Genomic DNA, 26,506 nt, shown 5'->3' on the forward strand with positions numbered 1-26,506 from the left:
TCATTCTGTTCAGGCTAAAAGGTTTTATTTCTGAAGCAGCCATTATCTTGAGAGAATAGATCAGTCTTCAAGACCTTGCTCATTAACACCTGCCTATTAAAGTATATGTTATATAAGACATTTATGTAGTGGCACCATAGAGCTCAAACAGAATATTTGCTTTTTCTTTTAAAAGGCTTTTTTTTTTTTAACTAGTGAATTATATGTGTTCCTCAGAGTGTTGTGGATTGAACTCCATAGTGCTGGTCCCTATAATTAGCGCAGCCCCAGAGGACTCCTCTGAAGAATAACTTCATTTCTTAACACTTGAGAAGAATATAATGAGCCCAGCATTGACCCACGGTGAGGCAACATGACTTTTTGGACGCCTTTCTCTCTATATACAAATATACAGACATATACACATATATATTTACACACTTATTTACACCAGACCTGCTAGACCTTAAGGTCCTGATCCCAAATACCTTTACTTATCATATGGTAAAACTTTCCTAAAGGAGATGTGAAGGTTCAGCTCAGAAAGTTGTGCTAGCTTATGTATGGCAGCCACCAGTGGAGCAAATCCTACACTTGCTCCCAGCTCCATTGACTTTAAACAACATTACAATGCAATTTTATTAGTAGAGAAGCTAAAAAAAATTAATATAGTTAATATCTTCCTTTTTTCTTTTGTATAATAGTTACCTGAAAATGTTTTTTTTTATTATTATTATTATTGTTTTTTTGTTTGTTTTCCTGATGAGATTTCAGAAAGATGAAATACTAGAAGGTGGAAAGACCAAAAGCGTTGGCTTGGTGACAGAAACTGCAAAAGAGAGGCTTCCTCCAAAGCAGAGGAAAGGTCAGAGGAGATGAGGGAGCATCATTCAGCGTGTGCCAAGGCAGTGCAGTGGCTGGTGGGGCCGGAGATGAGAGCCCCCAGCCTGATGGCCACAGTGCTCACAGGGGAGACCCTGAGGCCTTGTCTTGCCTGTGGAGAACGAGTCCCCCTGAAATCAGGAGAAATCTTTCTGCTGACCGAAAAATAATGCTTCAGATCAGGCCTGGTGTACAAAGGAGATATCCAAAAGAAAATAACCTTTAAAAAAAATTCATTGTAAAGTGATGCTAGATGAGAAGAGTTTAAAGATGACACCTGTGATCTTTCCTTTTATGGAGCTCTTCAGAAACCAAGATCCTTCATCTGTGTGAAAGTTTCGTCTTGGGGAAGTTTCTAAGACAACCACCACACAGCAACAAAGCGATTGCTACAGCTAAACATTTTCCTCTGACACTGCTTTGAAAACAATTAACCTAAATCTCTCAAAACTTGACAATTAATTCAGATTTGGTTCATTTCAATCACTGGAATGAAAGCAAAAGGGGGAAAAGTATATCAAGGCAGTGCTGGTAATAAATGAAAAAAACCTTTCTTCTGATTGCTTTGGAGTTGATAAACCTTTCTCGTACAAAAGTGTTAAATGTCCCCAGAAACAGGGAACACAAATACCATGACTGAATCAGATCCCTGGGAATGGAGATTCCACCTGGTTCATTGCATGAGGGACCATCCCCGCCAGCTGGATCACACCGCACGTTGCTCCCAGCACCACACGCTGAATTTCCATATGTGGACTGATCGCATTTCAGGTGGTAATTTTTCATATGTTTCGTCATCCCAGGTATTAATCAATCTCTGCAGCAGGGAGAGGAATGGGACATTGTTGTGCCCTGCTTGTGCCTTGCACATCGCTGACTGCACACCTGGGGGTGAAGGTAACACCCAAGGTTTTTGAAATGTGGCGTGGAAAAACAGTTAAATATCTAAGAAGTTAACGATTTCTGAAGGATTTCTAAAGGATTTTTAAGACTGAAATTTTGCTGTCAGGCTTAAATGGCCCCTGAATTTGCCTTGCAGAAGGATAGAGAGATTTTAATTTATGGATAGGAAAAAGTGATTGTGAGAAAATAATTCCTCTATATTTTTAGATAAATCAAAGGGAAAATTCTAGAGAGTTTTGTTTAAATGAAGCCAGGGACATTTCAAATTAGAAAACAGAGGAACATTACAACTCCAAAACAAATTTCAAAATGAAAGGAAATTTTGGTGTCATTCACTTATTAACAAGTACATTGCAACGCCAAGGAACAGGCTAGCAAGTATTTTGTGGGTTTGCTTCTCAGTTCAAAGCCAGTTTAAGAGTGGCCTATGGACAGACCTGCTTTGAAATCCCTGAGGACCATCTAATGGTTGAACACTGCTTTTCACAGCCATTCCCTGTTCCACTCCCTGCCTCTGTGACGGGGCAGCTGGAAGAGCATGGCTCAGATCACTCATTGGGCTCCAGCAAGAGAAATGCAACTTGCAAAATCCCTGATTTTTTTTATTTTTTTATTTTTTAAGATTTTGAACAACTAGCTGTGGAAATAAAACAAAACATGTCAAAGGCAAGCATTACTCGTTGAATAAGGCAAACACACAATGATTAATTTACTTCCTTGTTAAGTTGACAGCAGAGGTCAAGGAAGAAGACAACAGAAAATCCTATTTTCTCAGCTTGGTTTCAGATTGTTTTGGGAGGCCACTCTGAGCAGCACAAAGGTAATCACCCATCTGGGCAATGAAATGTTACCTCCAATTACTTGCAGCCTCTGGTCACTTTTTGTATAGGTTCTTCATTGTCATGTCAAGGAAACCATTATGCACATTTTCACCTTTGCAAATATTTCTCCTGAGACGCTGGATTTTATACATTTCTTTTTCCTGAATGCCTTCTCATTCCACTATAATTGCATTCCTCCCAACAGAAATTTTCTTTCAAGTGTTTTGCCTTCTTTCTCCTTTTCTTTACCACTATTACTGCAAAGTGGAAAAAAAAAGTGGGAAAAATGCCAGAGCTGCCATTTATTTTAAATGGCTTCTCTAATCCATTTTTTTTCCTTTGACTTTACATTCAGTATAACCTTGTTGTTTAAATACTGTATCCTTTGTAAAGCTCATCCCTACAACACTCTTACAATAACAATTAATGTGAAGTACTAGCTGTCTCAGCGGTTCTTAAGCCTGCTCTTCAGCCTTAATCTTCCATCCCTTTCTTCAACTCTACCTGTTCTCCACACTCCATAAAACCTAAAGACTAGAAGTAGCATTAAAGTCACACATACATTTTTACATTAAAAATATGAATGTAATATAGGTATTGGATCATATCATCATGATTTTCATACAGGGGAATGAATTCAACAACATGTTGTAAAAGCACAAGAGAAATCAAAATCTCCATGAACTTTACATCTTTTATGTATACATAAAAAGAAGATGGGTGCTGCTGATTTGATTTTCATTGTCTAACTGGGTTTTATTCAAAGAGGAATGGTTTTATTTAGACAATAAGAAAATGCGCTTTTGTGTGTGTGATTTGGTATTGTAATTGTCAATGTGAAATACCAGGAAAAAATATTTATTTCATCATAATGAGCTATGGAACTGGGTAGATTATTTTTGTCACTTCTGCAGTGCAGTGGTAAGGTCTATTTGTAGAGAACCAGAACACTTCTTTGATGGGGGTGATTTTAAATAACTTAATTGCAAGGCAGATGGTAAGAAACAAACAACAAAAAAACCCTCATGAAACAAAACAAAAAAACCTGTATAAAGGTGGAAAATTGCTTGAGGAATGCTGTGGTCTCACAGGGAGAAATCTTTCTATTTGTAGCTGGTAACTGCAGACTCCAAGTCTGTGATTAGCCTTTAATGTAGAAGAGGTAATACGATGTAGCTGATGAAAACGTGTCAACACAGCATGAGGAAAAGAACAAGAAGGCAACTTTTTCCTCAAATGAAAAATTTCAGATCTTCAAACACACTCTGTTTTCAGAAGCAACAATTGGAAAAAAAAAAAAAGCACAACCCACCAGCTTTAGTATTCACACTAAAGCATCTAAATTATTTTTTTATCAAATTTCCTCAGGCTTGTTAACATTATGGGTTGCATCAAATCTAGTTTTTCACTGGGTTCCCAATTTTACACGCAGTGTGATAACATGGGTGAATCTGGTCACTGGACCAAACACAACTAAAAGGTTTGCTCGTCTTGAAGAAATTGGTGATGCTGTCAGCACATCCTTCCAGGTGGAGCATGGCCACAGAGGTGGACTATGTGGTAGTCTTACAGGGAACTTGGCTGCTGGAGAGGTCTCCTGAAACATACGAAAGCTGTCACAGGGCCTCAACTCCAGTTGTGCTTTCTGTTTTAACCAAATTGGTGATAATTATATTATGTACATACACAGAATGCTTCAAGACAGAAGAAACCCAGCTATGCCAGGAAAACAATGTCATCCACTGCCTACCTACACAAGACCCATCTCTCCTCAACACGTCAAAGCTAGAATTAAAATGCTAGTTGTAATAACTCCTATCCATAGAAAATATAATTGTTTTGAGGGGAAAAAAACAAAAAAAAAAATCAGGTTGTGATCCATTGCAACCAAGAACCACAAACCTGAGGGACTTCATGTCAGCCTGGGCAGGACATTAGGGGCATGTTACCCAGAACACATACAATTGACTGAATATGTAATCAGTAGAAAAGACAAGGTAGCATGTTTTGTTGACAGATCATGACAATAAGCATTCCAAGAAAAGTAATTTTCTGTGTAATGACCATAAGAGCGGAGAAAATCTGAACTGAAAATGTAAATTCAAATGTATGCTCACAAATCTTTCCAGTGACTCCAAAGTTATTACACTATTAACTGGGCAGTGGGGATGCCAGATATCCTGTTTTTGAGGAATCGCAACTATAATTTTAAGGATTTTTGCTATGAGCACTGTTTTCCCTCAGATTCTTCAAGCCCATCTCTGCATGTGCTGCAGCCTGGGAAAGCCTGAGGGGCACCCCAAGCCCTGTACCAGAGGAGGAAAACAAAAGATGTTTGTGCATGAGGCAGTTCTGCTAGATGACCTTTGTCAAGTCAGTTGTCTTCTCCATGCCTCAGCTCTCCCATGACACTGGGATGTTGCTACCGCCTCCCATGCCCCATATTTCCCATCTTCTGGGGGGTTCAGCTCATGGTAGTGAGAGGCATCCTTTGCTAGTAAACAGACACAGCAGGACAAACTCTCACTGATGCACTCATGCCCAAGCAATTTTTGACTTCTGAGGATGGCTAAATTTAAGTAAATGGGAAAAAAAATGATTGCTGGGTTTAAAACATCCTCTCTCAGAATTATGGATATGGGCACTTTTCTGGATTTTGTTATAATGTATCATGAAGGTCTTCAAAAAAATTCCTGGCCACTAATTTCCTGCTTTATTCAGATGTAGGTGGTGTCATGGCATTGTGTGAGCACTGGGACTCGTGTTGCTCTGTGAGAAAAGGATAATAATTTTCCACTTTATGAGGGAGGAAGAAAAGTATACACATACTTTTACACTCCCAAGTGTAAAACCTGGCCTTAAATGTGGAAGTGCTTACAGATCCCTGAATAGAAATATTAAAGAAGCATTACAATTATTATATGGGAGATTATGACCAATGGCAGTGAAATTCGTAACAGCTCTCTGTGGGGTTTTCCCTCTAAATTTCACAACTGCCAGATCCTAATCTCTGGTACGTGTCGTGCATTGTTTGTTACATGGAAAATGCTGCTGCAATCCTGCCTGCATACACATTAGCAACCTTTTTTTTTTTTTCCTTCTTCTGAGATTCTCCGAGATATATTGCCCTTCTGAGATTAAAATCTAGCCCTAAATCTTCAAAGCAATTACATAGACAAAAAGCAGCAATCTCTTCCTGCCATACAACTTCCAAAGAGTAGAAATCACCAGATCAGAAAACGATGCTAGATTATCAGCCCAGAGAAAAGGCATGATATCCCGCAGGAGTGATCAATACATGAACAAATATGCCTACCTTGATCTTGGTCCTCTATAAAGCTGTAGGAGTTTGTTTCAGATTTTAATGGAAAGACAATTGGACAATATAGATTTTTTTCCCCCCCAGGAAAAGGTGCATTTAAAGAGCTAAAGCAAAACAAAGGAAGAATGAAAGCAGAAGGAAATCTGCGCTTGCAGTCTGTTTTTGTTTTCTTCCTTTGTATGAAACAAAATGCTACTGATTTTTTGGTCTCTGAACACTTTTTTTTTGGAAGGTTTATTTGAAAAGAAGTGAGCAAGCAGAAAGAATGAAGCAGCTTTTGAGGTCCTTGAGAATTGGATTTTTGGAATGTATTGTACCTGTTTATATTCTGATTACTGGGAATAATATAAAAAGGAATCAAACATTTTTACAAAGAAAAGAATATAATGAATCAATCCCAAGTCACATTATTCTGGCTTTGTTCCCACATGCACTTAAACTACTAATGACATCTACAATCACTACATTGGTATTTATTACTTATTTTAAAAGACAGAAGACAAGATCTTTAAAATCATTGGCAACATCATGATTGTACAATTCCACAATAGTCAATATGTGAGGGTGTTGCCTTTTTTTTTTTTTTTTTTATTATTCCTCCTTAACCACCACAAGGAGAGAATTTCAGCTTAGGTATACAGAGGGAGAAACCGAGAAACTTTGCCTTCAATGTCAACAGAACTGGGATTTCACTGAAAGGAATCAATGAACTCTTAATTTTTCAGGGCAGGCATTCAATTATGACAGTAGAAATTATTATATTCTCAAGCCTAATTCGTGCATAAATTGTTTGATGAATTTGAATATTCTTTAGTTACCATTGCACAAAGTAAATGATGGATAAACTATGCTCTGGATAATGCATTGTATGTAATCTAATAGAAAATGGGCTATATCTTCCAACATTGAAATATTTTTTGTTACTACTGCCACGAACAGCAACCAGAAACGTAGTACCTATGAGAATATGGTTCAAATTCCTTGTAACCTAAGTAAAATTCAATCTTTGCTATATTACAGAAGAAACTGAAGGAATGCTTTGGAACACTTTACAAAAGATTACAGAAGACAAGCTGGTCAAAAAAGGATTGAAATGGAAGAATTTTAAATTCTTATCACAATCCACACTTCCTTTATGCTATTAAAAGTAAATCCACTGAGGTTAGCAAAAAATGTTGTATATGAAGTTTGCTTGATTTTAAACAGAAATAATTAAGTACTTCTCTCAAGATATAAATCCTTCTAAAGATCAAACATCTCCTTTAAGATATAGAGGGGATTGAATGCTACTGCAAAATTTTTCAGTAACTACATTCAAGCCATGAATTATTTATTTAGAAAAAGACCTGTAGCAGAAATGAAATTAAAACAAACAACAACAAAACCCACCAACCACAAACATAGGTGGCACTTACAATTTCAGGTAAAGAAGAAATCATCCCTTAGTGCATATCATAGCACTTAGTGGTAAGTGACAAAGTTATGATACTACAACATTAGAAAGAGAAATTTAGATTTGCATTTGGATAAAAGAATTGAAATGGATTTTCATCTACCAGGGTCCTCAAAAATCAGCACTGTGCACCATTTACACTAACAAGATGATTATTCCACATTAGAATAGACGTTTTGATGTGCATATACATTATTTAACATTATTGAGAGGGAAATGATGCTTAGCTAGACTAAAAACAAGATTACACCTAAATCATCTCTTGAATGTCTATAGGAATTTGTTTACTGGTAACCTCTTATAACTTTTACTCTGTATTGTGTTCAATATTCATCAAGTATTTTAAGTAGCTCCTAATCTTTATGTAGAAGGAAATAATCACTGGGCTCACAGCAGACATATGAAATACATACTGTGACTGTAGCTCTACAAAAAACATTATGGGAAAGCATTCAACAGGCAGCTGAAGGTTGATGGTTCATTGTCTGGTTACACTTTGCCCATGTTACTTTGAAAAAAAACTTCCTAAAGACCTCAACCCAGTCTTTCCATAGGCAATATGGCCACTGACTTTGTAAGTGGTCTTTTCCAGGGCAGTGGGACTGGTTAGGGACATTGTAGTTTAAAGCACACTTCAGGTTTGATTGGAAAAAAACAACTCCAAGGTCAAGGAACAAGCCATTTTCCTGAAGATTCAGATTCATGCTTTTCTTCTCCCACAGATTTCTTCTACAAGCACCAGATCCCTATTTCTTAGGATGTTGTGAAGATAAATACATTTACAAGGTGTTTTGATATGCTCATGTATAAAGACTGTGAAATGTTCTCAGTAATTTTATTGGAATTAAAATTGGTGCTTAATTTCCTTTCGTAAGATTTATATTTTCTTGCAGTTCTTTTTAAGATTTCCAGAGGGAAAAAGAATTGAAGCTTATAAACCAAAAAGAAAGTGTCTTTAATCCTTTGATTAAACTTTGGTTATAATGGTGAGGACTAACACCTGAAAGGAAGGGTTTATTACTGAAATATCATTAGATACTATAACTGAGATACTTAGTGTGTGCTATAAATTTCTCTTAACTGCTACTGCTACTTAAATGTAATCCACATCTAAATCTCACATCTAATCAGCCAACTAATCAATTTATTAATCAGCACTTCACAAGTGGTCTTGACCTCTCTAAGACCACAGCATTTTCAACAATCCTGAAAGGCAATGATTTGAGATTTCGAAAATGTAGGCAGTATAGGAGTTATAATTTTCCTTCGCTATTTTGACCTTGATAACTCCTGATTTGTCAGTAACATAAGTTGGGTCAAGTCCTGACAATCCAGGGACCCTCTGTCAGTCTTGTTTCATACTCAGAAGTCGCTGGTGTGCAAACACACAGCTGGCAGCTCTTCATCGGTGGATAGACCCTAAAGCCAGCAGATGTGGTCTGCACAGAGGTTTTCCATCATGGCTGATGACCACCTCTGTTCAACCAACACCTCTCTAGTACTCCTAGCAGAGGAGAGCAAGCACTGCCGGGTTACTGATGCATTTGATGTCCTACAGCCAAACCCATAGACAGATGGGCCTAAAGCAAAGTACTGCAAGAGTGGTCTATTTTATTCTGGGGCTAGGCCAGCTTCAGACAACCTGAGCCTGGGAGCTCATGAAAGGGGAAGAGCCATCTTTGTCAAGTCCTGTGAGAGACATAACTCAGCTGGCTGGAAATCAAGCCAAATGGATTTGATTTCAAACACCATGCTTTTCACGCCAGTGTCAATAGACACATTTGGAGGCTTTTTTTTCCTGTGGGATTGAGAATGATAAAACCTATTCATGACGAGCACTTCTTGAACAATGTGATTCCATATGTAAACGTCCTCTTTGTTTAGCTGCAGCTGCAGCTCTGTCACACACTGTACTCACAAAAGACTGTATTGCGCATCCTTAATGAGATGCTTTACCATCTTTCAGTCCTGCACCGCGCTATTTGCTGACCTGGACACAGGTCTGATATTTAAACAGACTTGCTCCTCAGAAACCAGTAAAGGATAATGAGTCTAATTCCATGAACACAACAACACCACCGACACATTTCCTTCCTTCTTCTGTTATTTCATATTCTAGGTTGTGGTGAATAGCCCAACAACTTCTACACCAGCATTATGAGCTCTTACAAACAGCTAATTGTTCTCTAGCTCATTATTACTATCAATCTGGGTTTTAAACTTTGTCCATTCTCCCCCCAACACTAAATAGCAGCATTACTATTTCTGTCTTTAGCAGCGTTGAGAATAACAGATTGAATGCCACTTCGTTATTTGGTTCTAATTTTCTATTAGTGTCGGCAGAAGTCGGGTCTGAGTAGCCAAGAGATGAACAGCTTCCAGTGACTGAAAGGGTGCGCTGCTTGGCATCCATGTGTGGCAATTCTGTGGTATCCATCACAGCAACAGAGGACACTCATCAATATTGCTGGCTGAAGACTCCAGACTTATGGGACTCCCTTTGTTGTGACAGTAATGACCTCCACGGTACTGACCTTTTCCAGGACAAGGTTTCAACCGCAGATCCAAATTACAGACATTTATTACCAGAAATAAAAGAGTAAATCCAGTCCTGGCAGTAACAACAAGCATTTCTTTTGTATGCCCACGTGGCTCTGTAAGGGGATGTGGCCTACCCTGCCCAGGGCCTACCAGGGGTGTTGCTGGAGCAAGGCGGGACACAGGAGGCCACCCAAGGAGTTGCTGGGCAGGGCCGTGCGTGTTACCACCAGGGCAGCATTGGAGAATTATGAGCTCCAAGTGCTTTTCTTTTGAAATCTTTGCTTCTCCTTCTGTGTGTACAACTACTGCTACTATTAATAACACCTCTGCCCTTCCCAAACCATGCAGCTAATCACTTTGCCTGAAGACTGGTTTGCTAGTGAAAGGCCTCAGTAACCACACTCTCTTTCCTGAGATAGTTTTACTTCTACACTTCCTAATTTCATTCTTCACCAGACATCAGAAAGTACAAATAAAGATCAAGAGTTTAAGTAAGGAAATTTACCCAATGATAGCCTGAGTGATCATTTTCCCCTGAGTTCAATTATAGGAGGCTGATGTGTTCTTAATGAGGGATTTTTGTACACAGGCTGCACAGTGCACTCTCTTGTTTTACCTTTTTCTGGTACCTTTAGACATCTCCTGTTGCTTCAACAAGGACAGTATTAGTAAATTAATTATTAGAAGAATATACATAGCCTCAAGGATTATGTACAAGCTATTAACAGCAATATGTAGTGGATAATATATGCTGTTTACTAGCTGAAACAGCAATCAGGCTGATTTAGGTTATCAGCCCTCTCACAGCACAAGGAAAAATTAAGATGAGCTACGGAGAAGTTAATTTGAGATGTTTGCTTTTTCAATACAGTTTATGCACCAAGATGAGAAAAAATGGTGCAACAATTGCCATAAGCAAGTTGAAACAAATAGCATTAAGGAGTTGGGGACAACTAAATGTGATATGTTTATCTTTATGTGGAAAGTGATCTTGTTAAATCATTCTTGTGTTTTCTTGTGGAGAGAGACTGAGGAACTGAGAGGTTTTGTCAAGGATTAGTTGCATTGGTATAAGCCAAATCAAGATAGTTGGGTTTAAGAGTGGGTGATACTCTTTGTGTGACTTCACATTGAAGTTGCAATATTTTTTATGTACCAGGTACAGAGCTGACTCTTCCAAAATGTAAAATTTCATCAAATCATGTAAAAATCTGGGAAAAAAAAAATAAAAATATGTATATATATATATATATATATATTTTTTTTTTTAGAATAGCACTGACCTAGGTTGAAGGCATGCTGTTAAAGGATGTGAATCTCTGTATTTTAGTACTCAACATAGAAACCAAAAGGAGATTTCTAGAATCAAGCCCCGGAATATAAAATGGCCTATAAAAGGGACGAATGGCTATCATCTCCTTGCGTATGCTCTGCCTAGCAGTTGCACGTGCACCTGTTATGGAAAAAGCATCACAATCTGAGTGAACATTTCACCTAATCGTTTTATTCTAAGCAGTCCTGTATCAGGTAAAACTACACAGCTGCCCACAAGACAAGCTCTTATTTCATGCAGGTAACACAGCTAGGCTATAACCTTTTTGACATTTAAGAGGGTTGATCACTGGCAGTAAATGCTTAACAAGCAGAGATTTGATTGTGTGGCATGAAGCCTGCATAATTTATTTTTAATAGTCTGATAAAATCCATTGCACAATGGAAAGATGCAGAAAAATTTGGATGGTGGAGAGGACTATCCATACAAAGATTTACACAAATGGCTGTGTGTTGTGATGTGCTTTAAACTGCTAAGAACCACTTGAATAAAAGCATGTTTTGAGAATGGGAATAGGCTAAATATTCTTATTGTAAGGAATCCATGAAAATCAGACGATTCAATCCCTTTTAAAAAAATATAATAGTGTCTGACCCCAGTAAAGCAAAACTGTCTTATTGTACAGTTTTTTGTAACATTTGCTATTTGTATCAGCCCTGCTGAGTCTGTAAACATCTCTAAGCAGTAGAACAAACACATTGCTGGTTGACATCCATAGCAAACTTCCTGTAGATTTTCCCTACCATTTTGATAAGGCCATAAATGAAAAAAAAAAAAAATCCACCTTCCTGAGCTGAGACTAGTCTTTCACTAAGCTGCCACCTTTGCAAGTTTTATCCTTGTAGGCTTATATGCACCCCTGAAATATATTAGGGGTTTAAAATGGAAAGCCAGCCTGATCCTTGCTTACAATACCTCTTATTACAATTCTACAAGCAACAGCAATGAGAAATTATCATGTGTGATACAAAAACTAACCTGCACAATTTCATTCTAATCATAAGTGATGGTCTGTTTTAAGAGAGTAGTTTTAATTAAGCTGATCTTTGAGGGGGAAGTTGATGGGATTACATAAAGATCTCTCTTTTTCCCCATAATGAAGGTTGGTATAACTTTACAAAATTCAATTATTTCTATCCAATGCTGCATAAGAAATATTTGGGAAGTGACTGAAACAATTCTTAAAGCAAATTATACTGCTGTCAGAAAACAAGAAATCAGTGTGTCAAAACACAAGGGTATTTCTATACAAAGCATCTAGCAAGTGACTTTATACAGACAATCCCTGTCTGAATATGATATTCCTCTTATTAATTTTATCTACAAATAGGAAGAGGAATGTTTTGTGCTTGCCATTTGAAATTAAAAGAAAAAAATAAAATGAAAAATGTTTTCAAATGTTATATAAGGAAGGATGCAGAAAAAATGTTTTAATTCATCTATGCTTAATCAGCACTTTAAAAACATATGTACAGATTTACCGCTTTTGAGATCTCCAAATAACTACATTTTCTGCAGTAAAAGCAGACCTATAAAAGTCCGTCCACTATTCTTTCATGTATGTTTTTAATAAGAGGATTTTATATACTAGCTACCTAAAGGAAGACCTAATATAACAGCAAGTGTTATACCAAGGACTCCCTACTGTTTCTATTTCAAATTAGATCAACTGGTGATAAAGTTAGAGGTGCTCAAACACTGGTCTGGTGAATCCTGTGGAAACTAGCTGGATGGATAAACATATAGAGCTGGATAAACATACAGAACCAGTTTAATTATTTCTTTACACTGATCTAATATAACTGACATCAATGCCAAGCTTAAAATGAAAGAAGCAGAGTAATAAGTACTGCAAGGATAGTGGTACTTGAAGGGTTTTTGGTATATTTTTGTAACAGCAAACACAGTTCAATCTAATCTGGCTGTAGTTTATATAAACACTATACATGTCTTCTTAAAAAGAAGTCTGTTTTCTCCTCTTAGATGAAAATGGATGTATGTTAAAGCTTAGGGCCTGCATTTTCTTCAAGTGCTGAAATGTGCTGAAAAGGGAGACTAAAGTCTTTAAAGGATCCAAAGATGACATAGAAAAAGTGAATACATTTTATGTTTTTAATCTACTTTTATCTACTCTTGTCTCTGCAGAATTGGGATTATTTTGTACCATATACAGTTTTAATTTCCAAGTACTTTAATATTAGCTAAGTCATTTACCTGGTCAAGTGAACATACGTTATTGTCCCTGTTTGATTCATTTTTAGCATTCTCCAACCTGTGTCTCCCTAATCAACAATTATCTGCTTCCTTGCACTTGTGCTCCAGATGGACAGAAGGTAAGCAGATGCTTGGGTGAATGTCTTACTGGTGACGGATCCTTCCTTGCTGCAATTCATGCATATGATTACAGATTATTTTCACTTCTTGGGCAAACATTAACCTCTAAATTATGAAGAATTGAAAACTCATTATCTTCCTTCAGATTGCTTATGCAAATTATTATTATTTTAATATATAGTCATCCAAATACAGAAATACATAGGAAGTCAGAGTCTGGATATGTCTGGCCAACTGAATTGGGTTCATCACCAGGTAGGACATCTTTGTTGGCATAGCAGACACCTTTGAAACAGTTTTCTAAAAAGGTTCAACTGCCAGAACTTGCGAGGGACATGCAAAGGTGGGTAGCAGTCACCAAGTCACAACATGGCAGGCAATGTGTTTCCAGGCTGGCAACGTTTGAAAGTTTTCCCTGAACCTGGCTCCAGACAGGGCTGTTACAGACACACACAGTTGCACCCAAACCATCTTACCATCCATAACTACTTCCCACCCTGTTACACTCCAGATATTTGGCAAGTTAGAGGATGGCAAAAATAATAATTCCATGATAATACTGCCTATAAAAATAAGCGAAGATGCAAACACATCTATAAGTGGTTATTATGGGTATGAAGTTTTACTGCAGAACTTGAAGAAGAAACCCACTGGCCTTTAAGGGGTCATTAGTATTTAGATATTCAGATGTAAATATAGGTGCAAAGCTTTAAAGTAATTCACTGTTTCCACTAGCTTTAATATTTGCATTTGTGAGTTCAGTTTTCTTGCACTAGGCAAAAGTTACCCCCCAACACATTTATATAATTAAAAATGAAGATGAAATAATGGATTTTCAAGTTATTCAAAGGTAACTGCCACCTTACGCAGCAACATTTTTTCTCAGGGGACGTGAAAGTTTAAGAATTATAAAATCACAGAATGGCTCAGGTTGGAAGGGACATTAAAGTTCCAACCCCCTTGCCTTATAGATTTGATCTGAGGCCACATGAAGTCAGCAGAAAATCTCAAAGAGTTCTTGGCTTCACCACACTTTTTTTTTCTTACTTTTTTTTTTTTTTTTTTTTGCATTTGTTAATTTTAATGTAGAGTGGTGGCCAATTAGTGTTTTGATGCAGAATGCACAGCTAGGGGTCTCGGGTTAGCTAGACAGGGCTGACTATTGCACACTAATGAAATTACAGAAGTATTATGTACTACAATGACAATTTTAGCAAAAAAGCCAAGAAATTAAAGGCTGAATTATGTCAGGAACAGCTTTCTTCTCCCAGCTTCCCTTAGCCACCCAGAAAGGGGGGGTTGTTTTCATCTATGAATGTAAAATTGCTGCAAAACTGGAGAAGACTGGGGAAGAATATCTGGCAAAAGCTGTGTAATAAATTTTGCAGCCTGACGTAAGAAATAACTGTGAGGTCTGAGGTAGAAGTGGAGTAGGATGCAGAATAACTGCTGAGGAAGGAATGGAGCAGAGCTTCCTAATCAATGCAAGTTGGCAGGAATCACCATTCATCCCCCATTCTTCATTAATTCAAGAAGTAACATTCAATATTAGAGCAAGAATTCCTTAAAGACATGGTGATAATGACGTTTAATATAGGAAATGCAAAATATATGATGTAGAAATAGTAAGAAGATCTAGTAGAAGGGCCCAAAGTGATTTTATAAGACTCCATTGAATAGCACGGTCTGTTACCTACTGGCATTTGGTTTGGCAGAGAGATGGGAAAAACTCTGCATTCACTGCAGAAATAAAGTAATTACGTCAGACTCACTGGGGAATTGTAGAAGCAAGAACAGATGAGGAAAGACAAATGCATTTAAAATAATCAGTACTGGCTAGTTTTATAGAAGCTGCAAAAACTTCCCATCATGAAAGTGGTGGAAAACCTGGGTCACAAGGAGTGGTAGTGACACTAGGAGATAGTTTTCTGCTTGCACCAGACTGTTAGTCCAAAGACATGCGTCTGCAGAGGGAATAGGTAGCACCTGCAAGCACTTTTGCAAAACATGATCTCTGAACAATAAGCCAAGAATTAGATACCAGAAAGCCATGTTTGAAAGGAGTAACCAAGTGTGCAGCTACACTAAGATCTGTAAATTGAGAGTTTTTGTAAATTATTCTATTTTGGCCTGGTTTTCTGAGCTCGCTCTCAGACCTGAATGACTACTTCCAGCTGATACCCATCATGTGGCATCTACTAGCCTATACTTACAGCCACTGATGTCTTTGTAGGCTTCTCCTCCATATAACACAGATGGTGGACGTTGATCCACTGACCATTTAGCAGAATTGTGAGGAGCAGTAATGAAAGTTCATTGTAATTCCTGAACCCCATTCTTCTAGTTCTCTCTCCCTTAAAGGAAATCAATATGAAAACTAACCCACTTATCTGATACTTCACATCCAAGAAGCCACAACCGCAAATTCAACTCTAAAAATCTGGAAACGCACAACTGGTGTTTTCTCAGTTGTTTTCTAAACACAAACCAAAAGCAAAACAAACACACAGAAGCCTAAAGAAAAAAAAAAAAAGATAAATAACCCCCGAAATGCTAGAATACATGCTATGAATAAAAGGTCATATGAGACTTAGCCACAAATCCATTCTGAGGGCATTAAAAAGTATCACTAAGAATATTGCAACCGTCTTGAGAGCTAAGGTTGTTCATCAGTGGTTGCAGTTGGCTATGCTTTCAAAACAGAAACCCCACTTGATAACACTACTAGCTGTATCAAAAATGACTTTAATAAAAGCCTTCGTGTTTACTTTTGCTTATACTTTTAGAATTTCCTTGTCCAATTATCTCCAATCAGGCCTGACAGTTCAGTCCTGGGGTGAAAGAGCTCCCAGTTCCATTATAGATAAGCTCACAGGTATTGATTTGAGCATTTCCCACCCCCAGTCAGAACCAGATATCTGCAGAGGACAGAAAGTTTTCAAATCCCTTGCCATGTAGCAAAAAGTGAAACAACATCAGAGAAAAATGCAGATCAAATGAAAACATAGGAACCATTTAGGCTCTACTCAGAGCATTATTCATAGCTCCAGAGGTCACCTTTGCTGGAAGGATCATTAAGAAGCAGTGTATTCTGTGAGGATTAACACCCACTAAACCTTCACATTTATTCTGGAGACTGAGATCAATGTGGTACTTTAACACGAGGACTAACAGCATCACTGAGTGGTTTCTTTCCCTCTCATTTTCCTCACAGTGAATTAGAGACAAGTTCAGGGAGCTGTTTTTTTCTAGGTTGCTACTGTGTGCACATGTATGTACAGGCATCTGGGAACCACCTTCTCCCCCTGCATTACCAAAGCATTACCCGGTGCAGAGCCCATGGAATGAGGTCGTCTACAGCCCTCCTCAGTCACTACCCTGCCAGCAGTAAAATGGAGGCCTAAACACAACAAATACAGGAGGCAGAGACTGCAGCTCTGACAGAGCAAAGAGTTTTCTAGAATACAAACGTGGGCTGAAGCAGTCTATTTTGATTCTTCAATAAGTCTGGTATGGAAAAAACCAATAAGCTCAATATTTTTAATTGTGTTTCTTCGCACTCAGCAGAAAGGCAGCTAAATGTACACCCTACTCAAAATGCTTACATTAAGCCTGCAGATCCCTTTTCTTTTATTCGCCCCAGCATCCCCAAAAAATAAAACTAAATTGACAAGGAATACAGAAAAAATACCTATTCTATATCAAAGTATACTGCCTATAGATTATATATTTTTTTTCTGTATTAGCGTACTTCTATCAGCAATGCCCTGGACTTATAATTACTGCTCTCTAGCCACTTGCAAAATTATTTTCTGGAGCGACTATCATCTCCCTCTTTAATATTAGTCTCTTGCCCTAAAATATTCTAAAATTTTTTGGTAGTTTTTGGTTTTGCTCAACTGTTCTACCAACAGCTGTCTCTCTGTTGGAGGGAATGAGCACAGTACAGCTCCAGGAACACAAGTTTTGAGGACCTCAGGTTATGATAGTCCAGGATTTTGAGTGATTTCAAGGCCTCTATGCAAGATCAGGCTGCTAACCCATATCTGTACCATGTACCGTTCAACCAGCCAGCTTGTCCAGCATCTCCGTTAACCTCACAGTGCACTTCAACTTTTACTAAAACGCAAATGAATTATTATAAATTTTGGCTCTGAGGTTTCCATTGTCCAACTTTTCCACTATCCATTTCAGAACAGATTTTCAGAAATATCACAGGACAAATGCCATATAACTGCTGAAATCTGAAGTTACATACTCCATTTCTGTATCAAAAACAAGCAAACAAAAACTGCAAAGGTGCATTCATCCAGCCCTTAGTCTGCAATTACTGCTCTTTATATTTATTTCAGAGTATGCCTAACAGGACTGAAGGAACATTAAGCCAGTGATTTTAAAAGTAACTAACTCTCGGCAGTACACAAAAATGCTGTGAAGTTTTACAAAAACACAGTGAGCAGTAGCTTTAGGTAGGGACTTTCTACAACACCACAAGGGATGCCTGTAGTAGAGCCACTAATTATATGCAGACCTTTATAGTTAGCGACTCAGGCCCAGGAGTTTTGTCTCTGCAATGATTACCAGAGAAGCCCTGCAGAACTCACCCTCAATCTTGCTTGAGGAGTGCCTATGGATTCATAAAGATGATCAAAGATTTTACAGCAACCAAAATCCAATGCACAGCGTAAACGCCAAACAGCAATTTAGGTTGTTTAATAGATGAGTTTCAAAGCAGTAGATGGCACTGCCTGAATAAAGCACCTCATGGGATGCAATCACATTCCTTTGTTCAAGAGAGTTTCATCTTGGTCCTTAAATTTTGCCTCTGTGATCGTAGGGACTAGCTCAAGGACAAGTTGCTGTTTGAGCACAGCAGAAAGAGTCTATATCATAGTAGTCCTTGATCTAATTCACTTTAAAATGTTGCTAAAGACATCTTGGATTTATCTACTCTGTCTAAAGGAGAGAGAGAAAAACTGACACAGCCACAAGAAGTCAGCAGTAAGCTGGAAAGCTCTATCTCCTTCTGAAGGCACAGTGACAGCTCTTACAAAAAAAAGCATGTATCATCTGAAGGTACCTCCAATTTTTACAGAGAAAACGGAGGAGAAAGTGTCTTCCAGGCCATTTCTCAGCAGAGTTTTTGCAAGAGACACCTTGGTCCAACTCCTGCTAATTCACTTCTGTCTTCCAGCCTATGCTCCAGATTCTATCTGCCGTCTGGTTTATAGACCAGATTCTATCTCTGTTATTTTTAGCCTAAAACAGCGTCCTGAAAGGTACACAAGGACTTTGTGCACTTCGTATTGAGCTCTGAAAACTTTGGGCTCATTATTAGCTAGTGTCAACTTCTGGGGTGACTGCAGCCCTGCCTGAGACAGCTGGGATTGCTTGAGCCCCTCCCCAGGTTGGTTTGCAATACAGCAGCAATTGCCCTGCTCTGACACTATCAAAACCACAACAGAAGTAGCAAGAAGGTTTAATGGTTGAAGGGATTTGTCTAAGTGGCTTCTGACTGCTGGAAACAGAGTAATGTTATGTATGCTAAGTAGGGCCTTTTGATCTGTATTTAAAAATAAAAATAGCAAAAAAGAACAATTAAACTGTTGGACAGGTTTTTTTTTTTTTTTTTTTTTTAAACAGAATATGGCAATTCTTCAAATTCTTCAAAACTATTTGGAAAAAACAGTCAATGTCAATAAAATTTTATTTTGGAAAAAAACTAGGCAAAAATACAACATTTTGTTAACATTTAAATGTTCTATCTTGACCTTTAGGAACAGTCTGTTCTGATATTCAATTTTATCATCATTTTTTGTCATTTCAAAAAAAGATATAGGTATATCTGTAATTGAGGATGCTATACTTCAGAAAATCTAAATCAGATCTTCACAAGTTTTAATAGCAAAAAAAAAAAAAGGTTCAGAAGTTCAAAGTTCTTACATATATAAGTGTTAGTCTTTCCTGATTGAAAGTATTGGAACTTGAAATGAATAATCTACCTTTAGAAGGGTCATTTCTAATGTTTGTTTCTATTGCCAGTCAGAAGTTGGAAAGATTTACAGCATTAGTTTCCCCAGCTACTGAGAAGTCCTTTTCCCAGTCTTATTAGAGTCAGTGCATAGGCAAAATGTGTTTTTGTTTGTTTTTTTTTAATATGTACAGAAAACCTTAGACCTTTAATAAACTTTTAAAATTAGCAAGAAAAAGCTTGGGTTAGTCAGTTTAAACCAACTTCTTGTCTATTTACTCTTGATGCAGCTTAGAAAATGCATTCCTATTATTTAAAATAAAAATTTAATGAGGAAATACCTAAAATTCCATTTCAAATTTTATTCCTAATTAAAAATAGGACTAATTTTAATGTCTGTCTACTTTGGAAGGTGCTGCAAGGCTTAATTAATTGCCAGTAAAGCTTATTTGAGATGCTCATGCAATGGAAGTGTAAAATCGTTTATGTTAATCAGGAGGACAGCTATGTCAGCCCTGATTCAGGAGGGGGATACTCACCGTAGCATCCCCACAGGAATAGTGTAGGATGCCCAGTACTTGGACACACATCCCACCAGTTCCTGTAGTCCTGCTGCCTCCATCTTACAAGCAAAAAAAAAAAAAAAAAAAAAAAACCAGGACAGCTGAGGCACTTCCTAGGTCATGGGAGAATTCCTCTACAGAGGTTGAGTTGGACACAGATCTCTTGACTCAGGTGCAAAGAACCATCCTCCTCTTCAAACAGAAACCTCCCCCAGTCCTCTGCTTTTAGAGGGGATAACATCTTCACCTTCTCTCATACATCTACGATAACTTTATCTGTCCTCAAAGCTGCCTTGTCTCCACAGCCACCTCCAGTAAGAGCAACCTCACTGCAATGCAGCAATGCCTTTGCATGGGCTGACAACAAGTACAGCAGCTTGGGCACGAGGCGATGAGCCACAGCACCTCAACACGTCCAAATTACACTGATGGGAGGGAAGAAGCAGCCTGAAATGACTGGTGTGGTGGCAGAGGGGAGAGCACCCAGGTGTAGGTGGGGTGAATTGCACCTAAGCAACGAAGCAAGGAATTGTTTTGGTCTACTCAAGGCAGCCGCGTGCCACTGTGGGTTTTTGCCACCTGACTTCCACTTCCTCTCCACTTGCCATTGCTCAGACAGGCATGCAATTAATCCCATTACAAACTAATGGATTTACACCAAGATTACATTAAAATGTGGTGAAGCACCGCCTGTGACACAATTGCACTATTCTTGGCAGAAACATCGTGAAAACTGCTCTTTCCACTTCCTTCCCCTGTGAATACAAATAAGTTTTGCTTACTAACAGAAAGGCATTCCCCTGTCTGAGCTTTGCATTTGATCTCTGCTGAAGCAGTCTCAAGAGGAAAAATGGGAATCTAAGAAGGTTTGAAGTTTGTGTGTAATCAGGATTTATGTCTGTGCTACTTCAAACAAGGTTTTTTTTTTTTTTTTTTTGAATATGCAAAATACAGAGGGGTAGTTAAACGTTCTGGGAGGACAGTCAGTGCTGGAATGCAGTGACTGTCAGCTAGCTCACATCCTATAGGCTTCCTCCTATGGAGCTCAGGAAGCAATTGTGGGACCCAGCGCTAAACAAAATTATTTCCATTCCTATTTTAAACCCAATACTGAGTAGTGACCCAGTTATCAGGAAGAGAGGTTTTCTGATTACCTGACAGGAGCTCATGTTTGTATGAAAAGAATAGCAAGAGCACATTTAATCTTTTATGCTACTAGTACGACAGCTGTGCTTTCACTCTCTCAGCTTGCTTGAAGGATGATCAGTGCAGAGCTAATTTTTATACATTCAAGATTTCCAGATAGGAATATGCATAAACTGTAGTAGCTGTTTATCTGCTTCAAGCACTAATTGCGTGGGTCCTAGCACGAGTGCAGCAGGAAAGCAGTGTATTTCACGGTTAATACCAGTGAAGAGACACGCAATGCTCAGTGGATAAAAGGCTTGTAGTCCCAGCTGGGAAAATAGTTCCATTATCTCCCAGCTGCATAGACCTTCCATACGGCTCCGTTCTGCCTCGATGAACACTGTGCCTTGCTGAGAGCTTGAAACAGTTCTGCAGAAAATTGTAAAGATCCTGAGACATTTCACTGTTAAGATCTGTAAGTACAGAATTGTGCCGTCTACTGCAATGTGAATAATGCTGGGGGAAAACTGCCTTTAAGAAAAAAAAAAAAAAACAAACAGTAATTTTCATTAGCATAAGGGGGTAGAGAAATAAAGAAGTGAATTTTCTTCATTATGTTATGTGTCTCTAAATGGCTGATGATTTAAATGTATACATTCTTGGAAGAGAAAATGTATATAATGAATTTGTATGCATGTGAGGTCTGAGTCAGAGCGGGAGACTGCTAGTAACAGACACCACAGGTATATTTTTTGAGAATATCACAGCTCTGTGCTGCAGTAAAATGGACAACACAGAGGATGACAGTGCTAATTTTGGCACTTTCATATGACTTTGTACAGCATATTAAAAATGAGGTGAGTAATGAGAGATCAGTCTAATTTTTACCAGCTGAAAGTGTAAAAGCAATAAATATAAATCTTAAGAAAATTTAAGCAAGTCTTTATAAGAAAGTTTTTTCCTGTTGCTCATTTTAATGATTAAAAAAAAAAAAAATCAAGGTCACAGTATATACTGAAATTTGGTTTTGCATTCAAAGATTTGCAAGAGTTTTAGTGTTGTCATTTACTTACAGTGTATGACACAGCCTTAGAAGAAATGTGATACTTCATAAAAAGTTTTGGAAGTCCACGGTTACAGAAGCAAGCAACTGCTTGAGTAGTACTTTATGTTAAATCATATACTCCCATAGTGCTTTCTGGGTGAACACCTTGAGTCAGACAGTTGTTGCATGTCTGAAGGGTCTCCTCCAGCAGCCTTTGCACAATCAGGCTGAACGCTAACAATTTCCTGCAGCACTTCTGCATCTGAATGATTAAACAAGAGGCAAACACTCTGCAGCCTATTTAAATAAGTTAGTTGTCCTTTTGTCAAAACTGCAGTCATTTTCAGGTAAATATTATGAGTTAAAAATCAGGCTATTTATGTTTCTGAAATAGCACTTCCTCCATCCCTTTATTCCCCCCTGCCTGCCCTAAGACAGGGGAATTGCCAGACCACTACTTTCCACATCCAGTATTTGGAAAGTTCTGCAAGTTCACTGAGTTGGTGTGTGTGCGCATGTGTGTAACTAAAGCCTGCAGTGTTTGTAATTCTGAGCATCACCCCACCACAAATAACCCATCTTCATCAGCCAGCTTTTGCTTTGGTGCTCCAGAGGCACTATGTCAGTGTTTCACGTTCCATGAGTCTCTGCTTCAGAGGTTTTATGACACTAAAAAGTCCCAAAACAGTACCTATATGAAGTTAGCAACTATTGTATATCAAATTTTATTGTGTAAAAAAGAAAAATAAAACACACCAATGTATGCAGCTATAGTTTTCAAATGCTGGTGAGGTACTGATTGCCATGTATTAGGAGTGTTACTTTCCATGCTGGGGATAAAATTATAAATAATATATAACAACTTAAGTGCTTTAAATCAAAGAAGAGACATGTCTCTTTTCCTTTTCCTCTAGCTTTACGATCAGAATTAGAAAGGTTTGTGGTGCATAATAGGCTACCCTAAAATTAATTTCTTGCTGTTGAAGCAAATATTTCCATCACAAAACAAGGTGCCAGCATCCCCAACGGGACTTGAAACACAAAGTTGTATGTTCACATTATGTGGGCATGAAACACTATTTGTATTTGAACAGAAAATTTTCATTAGAAGGATGTTTGTCTCTGTCTTGTGAGTACATAGAAATATATCAGCTCTTCAAAATGACATTCAAAGATTTCCCTTTCCCTTCCTCCCCTCCCCAAACTGTATTAGCTGTGTGCTACTACAAGACAATATTCCTTTTATTTAAAATTGTGACCAAGTTTATTTCAGAGGATTGCCTTCTACCAGCCCCTGCCCAGAGCTCAGCCAGATGCTGCTCGCAGCCCTGGTGCCAGGCTCACCCAGAGCCCAGGACCCCAAACCCACCCCAGTTGGGCCCTGCTCCCCTGCCTTGTCTGCTGCAGAGGTCCAGGCTTGCAGCAAACACTCTAATGGAGGGTGAACTCCAAAGAAAGAGGTGTCAAAGAGCCCTTATTCCTTCTTAAGGAAGCCTGCACTCAACGTGGATTACAGTTAGGTACACAGGCACCTCTATAGCCTAGACTTCCAGGTATGAACCAGTCTCTAAAAGGCAAAGGCACAAGTCACTTCCAACACAATTTTTCAACTACAGTTGCCTGTGCTGGCGGTTATCATCTCTGGGACACCAAAACACCTGCATTGTGAGGACACACCAGTATGTAGATGGCCTTATTTCCACTCATAAGCTAAGACGACTTTGCAAGCCTCTCTTACTTACACAGTCTTTCTACAAATGCAGAACATGTAAGTTAAAAATCACCACATCATTAAAAAGAGAACCAAGTAACTTTGAGTAGCTTACCTATAGGAAACAAATAAACCCCTAGCACAGTAGAACAGGACACAGTACTTACAGTTCTCCATCTTGGTGACAGAACAACTGTGTGCAACTGGTGTGATGCAAAGCACCCGAGCTCTTTAAGACCCTATCCTAATGCTAGGAGGCTGCTGAACAGGACAGCTCAGCGCACAGTAAAGGATTAGCAAGACATTTTTACACAAAAACAAAGAGGAGAACTTGGATATACCAATTTTAAAAGCTTTGGGATCTTTAGGCTGAGGGAGAGAGAAAAAGCTTGAGCTCTACCATCCCTCCAAGCTCTCACCTCCAACTCCTCTGCCCCGAGAGACTCCAAGCAGGTGGGCCAAGCCCCGGCCCAGGGCACCTGCAGCTCTTTAGCACTTGCTTCTGCTTTGCCTCCTGAGAACAAAAGGTGCTCTCACACATGTGTTCAGGGAGTGTAAAATTAATTGTCCCAGTGTAGTCAAAGAGATAATTAAAGACTCTTAACAGCCCACTCCATTTTTAGTAATTTGCTTTACAAAACTACTTTGTTGATGTTGTTGGTGTTTTTTGTTTGTTTGTTTTGGTGGTGGTGGGATTTTTTTGTTTGTTTTCAGTAAGAAATGCTTCACCAAGATCTCACTGCTAGGTTAGCTTGGGTAACCCACATCTGCCCAAGCCTAAAGGGAAGGTGTCTCTCTGCCATACTGGCCTGTAGCTGCTGTCATCTCTGTCCTCACACTTGCCCACATGAGTTTCTTTGCATAGCTGGATGCTGAAATCTTTTTAGGATTATCTCCCAGGAAATTTGATCAGCTTCAGAAATTGTGGGAAGGGCACAGTATGAGAAACAGCAATCTAAAAATGATCTCATCTCAGCCCTCCCCATCAAGCAGGTGTTCTGTAGCCTGGCTTGCTCTGCGCTTTCCTCCTTCCTCTCCAAGATGCAGACATGTTGTGAGAGCAACATCTCTAAAGACAGGCCTTTGAATGTCTGTAAGGTCCAAAGGGGGACTGGAAAGGATCTGCCTTGAGTCACCAGCAGAAGGAAAAGGACAGCACTGTGAACTGCTGACACACACAGAAAGGAGAAACACTTCCACTAGTCCTTTCTAGCCATAGCACCTTGCCTACTGCTGGGCCCTGAGGCCTAGCTGCTGCTACTCCTCCACACCCTCTTAACTCCATCTGGAGGGGCCCAGGGACAGGCACTGCCACCAGCCCGGGCCCTTTTTGGAGCTCAGTGCAGGAGGCAGCGAAGGGGATCGACTGACAGGCAGTGCGAGTAGCTCTCCAGGTTGCCTTGAGGCTTTTGGGCTGGGGCTCTTTGTGGTGGTTTGAGTTTTCTGCAAGGGAGAAACTCCCCAGCATATAGGAGAGCAACTGAGAGACAGGGACAGGGAGGAGGGAGAGGAGAGTAATTTTCCTCACTTAGACCTTCTAATATGTTTCTAGCCTATAAAGACAAGAAGAAATGGATAAAGACGGTCAGAAACACAGTTTGTTTTATTAAAATTCTTGACAGCATCTGCTGTAATGCTCTTGTTAAAAGAGACAGAAAACAGCAGAAAGATGAGAGAAACAGTGTTATGTCCTTGCTGTTTACACAATGTAATAATACAGGAACTGATATAATTGGCTTCCAGATAACTGTTTTTATTAGCTATAAACAAACACGAGTGACCCAGCCACCCAGGTACACAATAACCTTCTTGGGCTCCCGTCACAGCTCCCATATGCCTCTCAAGGAATTAAAGATGCCAGCTAATTTTTCTAAACTAAGTACTCACCTGGCTTCAGGACACCTTGATGTGACTACCAATAGGATCCATTTTATATATGAGATTCCTCAGATGAAATCTGAGGACTGTTTCATATTTTTTCACAAACTGTGCTGTCCCATGGCTGTAACCAGAGCATGAAGATCCCAGGTTCCTATCTATGGCAAAGCCTGCAAGGAAACTAATTAAACTTGTGACATGGGAAAGGTTTGGCTGGAAAACGGTGGCTAATTTGCTAGCCTGGATCGGGTGGATTACACTGCTGTTCTTGCTCAGCCTTTCTCAGGAAGGTTTTTCCAGGGTCAAGATGACCAAACCCTGGGGGAGGTGGGCCCACAGCAGTCAGCAGTCTGGGATTAGGACCCTCTCTGGGGTACAGAAGATCACTCTTTAGGCAGAGCAGAAATTTCCTCACTGTTGATGACCTAAACTCCTGGCTATTCTGAAACCTTGCTCCACCACTTTTCCCATATATTTAAGAAATCTTCCCATAGAAAACATTGTCAGAGCTGGTACTGCATGTGAGTTGGTGCTATCACACTGAGCTATCGAACACTTCACAGTGCTCAGACTTCATTGCTAACTGACTTGGGGAGGAACAGATTTTAGAGAAATGCCAGGGTTCAGCTAATGAGGAAAACT

At 38.9% G+C, this 26,506-nt stretch overlaps 1 protein-coding gene and 1 long non-coding RNA gene across 6 annotated transcripts in view; one reads left to right on the plus strand and one right to left on the minus strand.

The window, feature by feature from the left end:
- Positions 1–583: 583 nt before the first annotated feature.
- On the minus strand, positions 584–24,658 carry LOC121075535. Of its 2 annotated transcripts, none has more exons than XR_005823001.1 (3): positions 24,406–24,658; positions 2,616–2,842; positions 584–1,676 (listed from the first exon to the last, which is right to left on the minus strand). It is a non-coding gene; the product is annotated as an uncharacterized LOC121075535 (long non-coding RNA). The 2 variants fall into 2 exon arrangements; XR_005823002.1 differs by lacking the exon at positions 24,406–24,658 and adding an exon at positions 24,154–24,372.
- CNTN6 (contactin 6) overlaps positions 21,436–26,506 on the plus strand; it is a 143,617-nt gene continuing 138,546 nt past the window's right edge. For 2 of the 4 annotated variants that reach the window (XM_040568937.1, XM_040568936.1), the window contains exon 1: positions 21,438–21,705. The gene's annotated coding sequence lies outside the window, so the exon portion shown is untranslated. Of the gene's footprint in view, positions 21,706–26,506 lie in introns of all 4 variants that reach the window. The other 2 variants (XM_040568941.1, XM_040568939.1) reach the window with 2 other exon arrangements.

Source organism: Cygnus olor, chromosome 10, assembly GCF_009769625.2.
Source record: "Cygnus olor isolate bCygOlo1 chromosome 10, bCygOlo1.pri.v2, whole genome shotgun sequence".
Taxonomy (NCBI): domain Eukaryota; kingdom Metazoa; phylum Chordata; class Aves; order Anseriformes; family Anatidae; genus Cygnus; species Cygnus olor.